Source organism: Mytilus edulis, chromosome 6 (assembly GCF_963676685.1).
Source record: "Mytilus edulis chromosome 6, xbMytEdul2.2, whole genome shotgun sequence".
NCBI classification, from domain to species: domain Eukaryota; kingdom Metazoa; phylum Mollusca; class Bivalvia; order Mytilida; family Mytilidae; genus Mytilus; species Mytilus edulis.
In genome coordinates, this window is record NC_092349.1 from 21,899,338 (window position 1) to 21,910,181 (window position 10,844).

General features: G+C 31.4%; 1 long non-coding RNA gene across 2 annotated transcripts; it reads left to right on the top strand.

The window, feature by feature from the left end:
* The first annotated feature begins 8,937 nt into the window (after positions 1–8,937).
* On the top strand, positions 8,938–10,549 carry LOC139527350 (uncharacterized). Of its 2 annotated transcripts, none has more exons than XR_011665337.1 (3): positions 8,938–9,080; positions 9,530–9,593; positions 10,276–10,549. It is a non-coding gene; the product is annotated as an uncharacterized lncRNA (long non-coding RNA). The 2 variants fall into 2 exon arrangements; XR_011665338.1 differs by lacking the exon at positions 8,938–9,080 and adding an exon at positions 9,136–9,207.
* The last annotated feature ends 295 nt before the right edge of the window (positions 10,550–10,844 follow it).

The window sequence follows — 10,844 nt, forward strand, 5'->3', positions numbered from 1 at the left end:
TTCGTGATTCTAAAATACGGGGTTTTTTTTTTTTGGCATAAATTACATATTTCTTTTATCTGATATAACTTTAAAACACTGATTTAAGATATATCATGTTCACAAAGTAACATAATATTCCCTGTTTAAGGGCTAAATAGACTTTTTTTCTATTCTTTTTTTTTTTACAAAGTTGTTAATTGTTTAATTTTGTCGTAATTTGCTAGTCAGTCAGTCAGTGCCGGATTCCGGGCGACATTGCGTACGCTTTGCCCTTTGCTTTGAAAATATATAATTTTAGCATTATTAAAATCCTTTTTTTTTTTTTGTTTTGGTATCTTTGCTACACTCGATATTATTGCTTCCGCTGTATCAAAGCTAGTGGATTAGTCTAAATGTCTGTACAATGTATAGTAATATTTCTTTTCATGACTTGTTTATTCTTAAATATAAGCATGGACTTTTCATTAGTGTAGAAAGTTCGCTTTAGTGTTCCAGCAATGTTTTAGTGCAGGTTCGAGAGCAGCGGCCTATGTGGTTTTTAGACGTACCGGCAAGTCCCTGGCCCACAATGGTAGTAGTCCTTAATGTTTTTCAGGGTATTATTTGCGCAATTTTTTTTTCAAAATGTATCATTCGCATTTGCACCAACTTTCCTGTACACCTAGCTATCATAAATATTAATGGTTAATATTTTTTTTGGCTTGAAAAGTATCATATGATCATATGATCGAGATAATTCACCATGATGATGAGATGATCTGGAGAGATATTACTTGAAATGCAGTAGGCAGTCCATGTACAGAGAGAGACGAAAACTTATTGCTTTGCTGAATATTTAATACACAACCGTCCTTTTGATGATCAATTTGTTAAATTGCTGGGACTATCATACTAATAGCGTAATAGTCCCCTTCAAATCAGAGCTCTACCGTTAAATAGTTATTGTTATTATTGTTATTATTTTATTTTTACGCCGACTTAATTTTCGTTAATAGTTATAACGTATAACATTGTGTTTTGTAAGTCATTCTTGGGCAGGATATAGTTTGTTTTATAGAGTATGAATAATTTTTATTGCAATCAATTTATAGTCCATTATGAAAAAAACTAAACTCTGTGGACCGTATGTCATCGCATACAAGACAGCTGATTGGATAAATGTGATAGGTTGTTACGCCTACATTGATACTGATGTCCAATCGAATACCAACAGATACCGGTTATTAAAAACAAATTGCAAACGTGGATAAATTAGAGATTTATTTGTGTATTCGATATTTGAAAAATAAGTTGATAGTCACTTTTCGTTTACTCTTTATCAGGTGAATTTCAATGACTGTTTTTTTTCACTTTCTTATTAAAAAGAAATGTTTTTAAATATGAGCGTACCACATGTAACAGCATTTTACAAGCATTTTATATAACGACTTGTGTTTTCCGGAACGTCCTTTTTTCAATATTTCATAGACCTCTGAAAAAGTTAGATCATATAGTTTTCATCTACAACGTGCATACAAAAAACACATTCCAATTATATTTGTAAATTGTAAAAGATTAAGAATATTTTTATATCTGTACTAAATGAATAGTCTGAAATAAAATAAAACATAATTCTCTCTGCCTGAATGCAATCGTAAGCAAATTTTCATACCTATTTTATATCTATTTGCAAATGACGAAAAATTCTCCTTAAACTGTGAATTATTAAACAGACAGACTAACTTTAAAGGACAAAATACTAGCGTGTACTACCATCCAAGGAAATGAGTTTCTATAAAGTAACTAATCTAAGTGATCATCGATGTGTAATATTTGACACTGGACATTATTTTGAAGCAATGCAATACATATAACAATGTATAATGTATACTATCAATCAAAATTAAAGACTTTTGAATGTAACAATATGATACAAATCCATTTGATTTACTGATTTTTTTTTTTTTATTTTTTTTTTTTATTTTAATGAAAATGTTATAAACTGCTCCCGGTAAATGTAAATAAAAAGATGTGATATGTGTGCCAATGAATCAACTCGGTAAATATAAATAAGAAGATGTGATATGTGTGCAAATGAAACAACTCTCTTTCAAGTCACATGGTATAATTTAATTAGAGGTCAAAAGTACGGCCTCAACACGGAGCTATTGCCCTCATCGAAAAGCAAGTTATAACGGTCTCTAAAATGACTAGTGTAAAACAATTAAAAATGGAAAACAAAAGTCTAATCTTTAAGTACGGTCATTTCGCTACGTTATTTTAAAGCTTTTTGGTCAATTCCGAAATAGCAAGTAAGCGTCTCACTGTTTTTCAAAATGAGTAATAACTGGTGCTGTAAAACATCTGATACGAAACAGAAATATAAACCGTACATTATATTTTATCAATCGTGTCTTAACTAACATCGACATCGGTCTTTATATGTATATAATGGTCAATATAAAAATGTCAATTGAATTTTTAAAATATGCAAAATATGCTTATATTGTTGGTGCATTTATTTTTTTAAAAAAATAATGTTAATAATTTAACCCGGTTTAATTTCATACATTTTATATAAAAGATAAAACATGGAACTTCAATCATTATACGTCCACGAATGGGTTATTATTTAGTTAGTTTATGATCATCCGTTTCGGTTGACTGCTTAAATAATCCGTTTATTAAAATGTAAATAACTTTCACCAAGCAGCTGTCATCTGTGTAAAATTTCAAAATATAAAGTAAATTATATACTTAAAATGTACGTTTCTTGACCAAATATAGATAAGAACTATTACTATACATTAGAAAAACAAATGTTTAAGAACATCTTTGAGATATATTTAATACTGATCATTATATCTTTAGAGGCGGAATGCATACATACAGGAATACTTTATGTCAGAGAGCATGACTGCAAAGTTTTTATGACACATTTTCGGTCACAACAATTAATCTTTTCTCATATAACCAATGAAATATAAAAGATTCTATCGGAAATAAATAATTATTTTTTAAAGTTTGCATACTTTATTTAATGACATAGATATACAGTCATATTAAAAGACCACAAAAGAATATCATCAAAGATGTAGAGATTTTATTCATAAAGGGGGAGTAACCCTTCATAAAAACAGATAAAGTGTCGTCCGTTTTATTCAAAATATTATTAAAATCTTAACACAGCTGAACACGATCTTACAGCAACTAAACAGGGTTTTCACCTTTGGTCTTATATGATCTGAACGTGATCTAATCAAGTCTTATTTGAATGGTAGATGCATCTGTCTTGTTTATCTTGACACGACCGATCTGGCTGAACACGATAAATCTTAACAGAGTCTGAGTGTCTGAACAGGTCTTAACGTTTTTCTCTAGCGGTAAATTAAGTCTATTAAGACTTGATCAGACCGAAATGACCGTTTCAGACTTAAATCTGGCTACTAGTGATAAATTATCAGAAACAAAAGCAAACATATGAAAAAAAAACAGCAACCCTAAAATCAAACACGTTGAAATCTTATAGTCATCAAACATTCTGGATAAGGAATAGTAAAACTTCTGTATTGACCAGTTTTTCTGTATTTAACATGCTCTCAGACACAGGTAGTCGTATTATATCTAATTTATAATGTACTTAAGGTTATTGATTATTAATATATATTTTTAACAAATAAATGACATGTACGTATTAAACCATATTTGTAAGGAAACAGCTGTTATTTTGATTCAACATTATCTGTTGCATGCTAATATTCTTAGAGAGGGAAAAATCTTGATTCATGTAAAGCGACAACGTACACAACTGAAATTACCTGCCAATATTGTCCTTTTGGGTTTAATTCTTATTTCCGGCTGACTGTTAGTTAATGAGTAATTACTGTTTGTATGTCGTAATTGTGTTTTCCATATCAAACTATTTAGTCCATGTGAAGGCTACACGTATACTCTTCACTTACTGATGTTAGGAATGTAAAATGTTCTGCAACGAAATCTACTAATGGACAGAGTTTGACTGAATATATATTTGTTTTTTTTATAAATCTAAAGAATATATTTTATCTAGTATTGTCCGGTAGAATTTATTATGCATGTCCTTGTCATTTGATCTCTGATAGACATCTGTTTTAATGACAGTTGTATTGCATTTCTTTTATTTTTCATTGACTTTTTAAAACAATACTAAAAACAGCATTCCAAGATCTATAAATTATCGTCAACAATATGAATAATACATATGTATTCCTCCTTTTTACAGAGTGGGGGTTTATTGGATTATTATTTCCACCTGTCTTGTTGTTCGTCTGTCCGTTTGTCCAAATATGTTATTTTACATTGTTCTCAAGAACAACCGAACAGAATGATTTCATATTCTATTCTAAGCTTGACACTATTAATGTAACATGTAAAAGGTAAATTCTCAAAAATACTGAACTCCGAGGAAAATCAAAAAAAGAAAGTCCGTCATCAAATGGCAAATTGAAAAGCTCAAACAAATAAAACAAATGGTTAAAACCTGTCATATTCCCTACTTGGTACAAGCATTGTCTTGTGTAAACGATTGATGGATCTGCTAGACTCCTACTTACTGTTTAACGAGGCCTTTAATATTGAGGGGAATGCTTAGCACAACAACGCAGACACATGCTTGTTATATACTAATGATGTTTAAAGAGTATTCCACTTAGAATAGGAAGCAGCTCTCATATAATTTAATGTATTATGTCAGATATTCTCACGTAGGTTTTTTCATTCATTTCCTTGTCATTTAATTTCTGATAGATATCTGTTTTAATGAAATTTATATTTCATAAATTTTTTTTGCATTAACTTATTTAATCAATACTAACTTAATCCATTTCAAGATGTATCGTCAAGCTGAATCGTTCATATTTTCTGAAGAATTCAGGGTTTGATGATACAATAATGAGATTGATAGTCCCCGAAGATAACACCAGTCTTGTAGCCAGCACTTCGGTACTGGCATGAAAATACTGGTTTTTTGTGTTATAAATTTTTGCTGTTTGGAAAATAGCCAAAATCAAGGAATATATCTCCCCCATGCAAAGCTCTGATTCCTTTTCCAGCTTGGGTTATACGTTATTGTACTTTTTTATTTATAGTCCTTCTACTTTTTAATAAGCTTTGGATTTTCAAATATTTCAAGTGTCAATGATTACGGTTGTGTACACTCAACGCGAGAAGAACATACATCATTTTAATCCTGATACGTATGAAGAGTTTAGTTACACACTTTTTACAAGGTTCTCATATTCAGTATAAATTATGTCTGGATCTTTGTACACCTATTGGAACCTCATTGAAAGGTCTTGTTAATGATGAAGAAGAGCCTCTCAATAGAATATCATGTTCACGAAGTACTATGCGTTCTTTATTTAACACTTTTTGAACCCTTATTTTTTTCTAATCAGACCCTTAAGTACTCAAAGAAGCTATTTCTATATGAAGACCTTAATAAAAGCAACATTTCCTCGGCTGTTTTCTGCTCTTTGACCGATTTCTTTTCTTTTGACGCAATACCAATCTCCATTTTAAATCTGTTTTAATTTGGTAGATGTATGTTTGGCATGTTCCACTGTTCCAATTGTACAAAATAGGGACGAAAGATACCAAAGGGACAGTTAAACTTATAAATCGAAAATAAACTGACAACGCCATGGCTAAAAATGAAAACGACAAACAGACAAACAATAGAACACATGACGCAATATAGAAAACTAAAGAATAAACAACACGAACCCCACCAAAAACTAGGGGTGATCTCTGGTGCTCCGGAAGGGTAAGCAGATCCTGCTCCACAAAAGCACACATATAATTGATCGCGTGATATTGAATACAAGTCTCAGAATATATTATCACATTGTTGAATTCTATTCTCGGAATGACATATGTCATGGCTTCCTTAAACATTGTCTATGCAGAATGATAGTTTTAAAAAGTTGATTACCATTATTCTTGACTTTTCATGTATGGAAGGCAGTTTCGACATAATTAATGTTTGCAATATCATTTTTGTCTCGCCATCTGTTTGCCAAGTATTTCATACCATGTAAGGATAGAGTCGAATGATTCACTTGTTATACAAGGTTGGCATAATTGTATTTCTTGTTAAAAAATTGACAGAGTGCATGTTCGTAAAAAATGGTATTTACTTGATGTAGGTATTTAACGTATGATTATATTTGGTTGGTATAAATGATTCAATGTATCCTTTGGAATATGATATTCATATAGTTATCAAATGTACAAGGATTATAATATAAGTGTCTAAGTTAAAGACATAATACGAACAGTTTGGCATGTACATAATCAATATCGGTTAAACTACCCGAGGTTATTTCAAAGCATAAGGTTGTGACGAATTGACAAATTTAGGCAAGTAAAGAGATGCAATATCGAAAAGTGTTGTACAATGTAACGATTCTTAAGATGTAATTGTTGGTTTTCAAAATTGTCAAAGGCTGTTGTTGTTAAACCACAAGGATTCGAGGGAGAAACCACAAATTTAATGAATGTTTCATAGATGGAATTACTTTCCAACATTCATCCAAAGATACCTAACACTTTTTCATATAACACAATGACTTGATAAATGTCAAATTTCACCTGATCGAGGCACAATAGGAAGATGATTTTAAGGTATCGACAATGTGTATTTGTAAAAGAGCAGATGACTTCTGGCGAAATTATAGGGGTGAAAAATCTTTTGAGAATAGTTATGGAATTTGCCAGTTATATAACTGGGTGCTTTAGTTTTGGTGGATTGTAAACAATAAGCAATGATTTTATCTAAGTGCCTCAATGGAATAACTTGTTTAGTTTATAAATATTGAGCGTCACTGATGAGTCTTATGTAGACGAATCGCGCGTCTGGCGTACTAAATTATAATCCTGGTATCTTTGATAACTTTTACACCACTGGGTCGATGCCACTGCTGGTGGACGTTTCGTCCCCGAGGTTATCCCCAGCCCAGTAGTCAACACTCCGGTGTTGACATGAATATCAATAATGTGGTCATTTTTCTAAATTTCCTGTTTACAAAAGTTTGAATTTTTCGAAACACTAAGGATTTTCTTATCCTAGGCATAGATTATCTTAGCCGTATTTGGCACAACCTTTTGAATTTTGTATCCTCAATGTTCTTCAACTTTTTACTTGTTTGGCTTTATAAATATTTTGATATGAGCGTCACTGATGAGTCTTATGTAGACGAAACGCGCGTCTGGCGTACTAAATTATAATCCTGGTACCTTTGATAACTTTTACACCACTGGGTCGATGCCACTGCTGGTGGACGTTTAGTCCCCGAGGGTATCACCAGCCCAGTAGTCAACACTCCGGTGTTGACATGAATATCAATAATGTGGTCATTTTTTTAAATTTCCTATTTACAAAATTTTGAATTTTTCGAAACACTAAGGATTTTCTTATCCCAGGCATATATTACCTACGCCGTATTTGGCACAACTTTTGGGAATTTCGTATCCTCAATGCTCTTCAATTTTTTACTTGTTTGGCTTTATAAATATTTTGACATGAGCGTCACTGTTGAGTCTTATGTAGACGAAACGCGCGTCTGGCGTACTAAATTATAGTTATATTTGATAACTTTGATATTTTGTAATGGCTATTTTAAAAAAAAAAAGGTTTGATTCGTTTCTTATATTTTTTTTATAAACTACAAAACAGAATGTACCTGCACTACTTCTGTGTCATTTTTTACCTTTCATGTTAAATATGTTACCTTAAACTGGTAATATATTTTGATTTCCGTGATATTTTGTGGTGGCCATTATTGAAATACTCGCCATTTTGAATGTTTATTGTGAGTTGAGAGCTACTATTGTTTGAAACAGTCAGAATTACTACCATTCAAAAATAAGTGCTTTAATCATCGAACCCACAACGTTGTCACGGATCTGCAGGACTTTAGTGAAAAAAATTAGATACTGCAGAAGAAATGGAACTTTATTACAATCATGTTTACCAGTATTTTAATATGTCAGGTTGCTCATCTTTCAATTTATCTATTAAAACAAAAAAATGGCACATTGTTCACATGGCCTTCTAAACAGAATGAATTTATATTCTGCAGCATCTTGATGCCTTATTAGTTCTAACGTGTAAACAATATATGGATCTACTAGAAGCTGCCTTGCTGTTTAACGGGACTTTACTTTTAGAGTGTTAAGCTTTGCGGAGAAACGCAATCACCTGTTTATTTTGAACGTCAATTTGACAGTTCTTAGTTTTGCAAATGAAATCAGCCACTATAAAGAGACCCGGATGTGCGGGAAAATGAACAAAGATACCTAAAGGGCATACGATACAGTTACAGAGAGATAATGACGTCGCTAACCTAAGACTATATTTTTCGGAATGTCTAACTGTGACATTTCAATAAAAGATGTTTGTTTCGAATGCTTCGATGTTTAGACTGATCTATCTTTAAAACGAGTTTATAGACCCCACTTTTTAAAAATGACATTTTGCGAAAATTGTATGAAGATTACTATGAAGATTACTTGTTTCAATTTTTATCAACAAATTAAAAATGATTTTTTTTTAAATTTCTAAATTAAAGCAAAATATGCTATCTTATTACTGAAATCGAAAAAATGTGACATGATTGCCATGTCTCGATCTTGTGAACCGTTTAGATTGAAATTATTAAGGAAATAAAAAGAACAAATAATTTCGTGACATGAAATACAGGATCTGCCTCAGGGGCAACACTGATACAAACTCCATTGAATCGACAAACATCATGAACCAAAAGGTAAATAACAATAATAAAGAGACATGTCTACAGAAATGACAAATTGAAGAGACATAGAGAAGGACATAACGAAATTAAAGAGACATGCAGAAATAATTGTCACTTCATCAGCTACGAAAAATAAATTAAAACATTATTGCACCTGTGCTTATAACCCATTTCTTCCTGGATATCAGACTCATCCCTGAAGAAAGACCGATCCAATGAACGTTATTTTCAACTATGTCCTTTTCCGTTAATATTTATTATCGGACAATATAAAGAACGCCACATGCTATTTCTTTGCATAACAATTTTAGTTTGATATAGATACAGGTAGGTAAAATGAGAGAGATATGCAACAACACAAATTATCATGTGATAATATTTTCTTGTATGTAGATCGGTGTTAATTCTATTAGGTGAAAACGTGTACATGTGTTACTAGTTAAGTGTAATAAGTGTAAGTTATTTTAAAAAAATACGAAAACAACTTAGCAAATTTACGTCTTAATCTTTAATAATTTGTTTTTTTATACATGATATGCGACAATTTAATATTGCTTTTTTTATTCAATTACTTTTATATTAAAAAGTAAAATCACAAAAATATTAAAACTCCGAGGAAAATTCAATCGGAAAGTTACCAATCACATGGCAAAATCAAATGACAAAACACATCAAAAACGAATGGACAACAACTGTCATATTAAACTCTGTGTTTGCGATTGGTTGACGTCTTTACATCAATAAGCTGCCAAATTTATAACATATAATATTTACAGGACTATTGTTGTTGAATAATGACTGCCTACATTGGATTTTGCTTCATATTGATATGCTTCACTGGTAAGTTAATCATTTCTGTACTAAAATAATTTACCGATACTGACGAGTTAGTTATTGTTTTCTGTTCTGAAATTTTGTTCCTGCATTAACCATGTTGACGGCTATATATGTAAATATTTCTTGTCTTCAGATAATTTTTGGTAACATGTGTTAACAAAATTATTATTAAACCAAACCTTTTTGCTCCGAAACAGAAATATCAATAAAGAAGCAATCATGGTCATTTTTTTCTATCATTAGGCAAATTACAAACTAACATATGACATAATATATCAGATAAACAACCCTTTCCGTTCTTCGTTAATCGGTATGAAATGCAAACAAAACAACAAGAAGAGTGTATAATAGTGCCAAAGAATGAGAAATTATTCGGTAAAGTTTCAAGTTTGATATTATATGTTCTGTGTAATCATTTAGAAAGTATGATAACTTTTTCTTAAAATGAAATTGTCCTTATACTTCATCTGTTGTTATAAAGTGTGATGTCTAGCTAGCTTTAATACCAGGTTCAATCCACCATTTTCTACATAAGAAAATACCAATACCAAGTCCGGAATATGAAAGTTGTTTATCCATTCGTTTGATTTGTTTGAGCTTTTGATTTTGCCATTTAATAGGGACTTTCCGTTTTGAATTTTCCTCGGAAATCATTATTATTTTAATTTTACTTTTTTTTATTTAGGATTGAAGTATACTGAAGCTGCTGAAACGTGCTTTCCCACTGTGGACTGTGGTTTTAATGTTGATGGTTGCTTTTCTTTCTGTGTTGAGAAATTCTGTGCTGGAACAGCGAGGTGCGTCAACAACGACCAGTGTTGTTGCGGTGGCTGTGTTGTAAAGCCGAAGTGAAATTCAGAATAAAAAGGATTTCAAACATGACATGATAGACCGTTCAAGTTTGAAATTGATAATGGATATATTTTATTAGTCCATAAATAAAGATACTAACAACATAATGTTATCATTAATACTTGCTTTCATGTTTCTATAAAACAGAAGATGTAGTATGATTGCCAATGAGACAACTCTCCACCAGATACCAAAATGACACAGAAATTAACCACTATAGATCACCGTACGGCCTTCAACAATGAGACAAGCCTTAATTGACTAAAATGATTTTATCTATCAAATAACACTTGAAATAAAATTTAACATATTTACGATAAGGTATTTTGCAAATTGGTGGAGACAAAACAAAATCCTCCAACACGAGGCTAACAGTGATCACTAGTCAAAGAAGTAGACGTC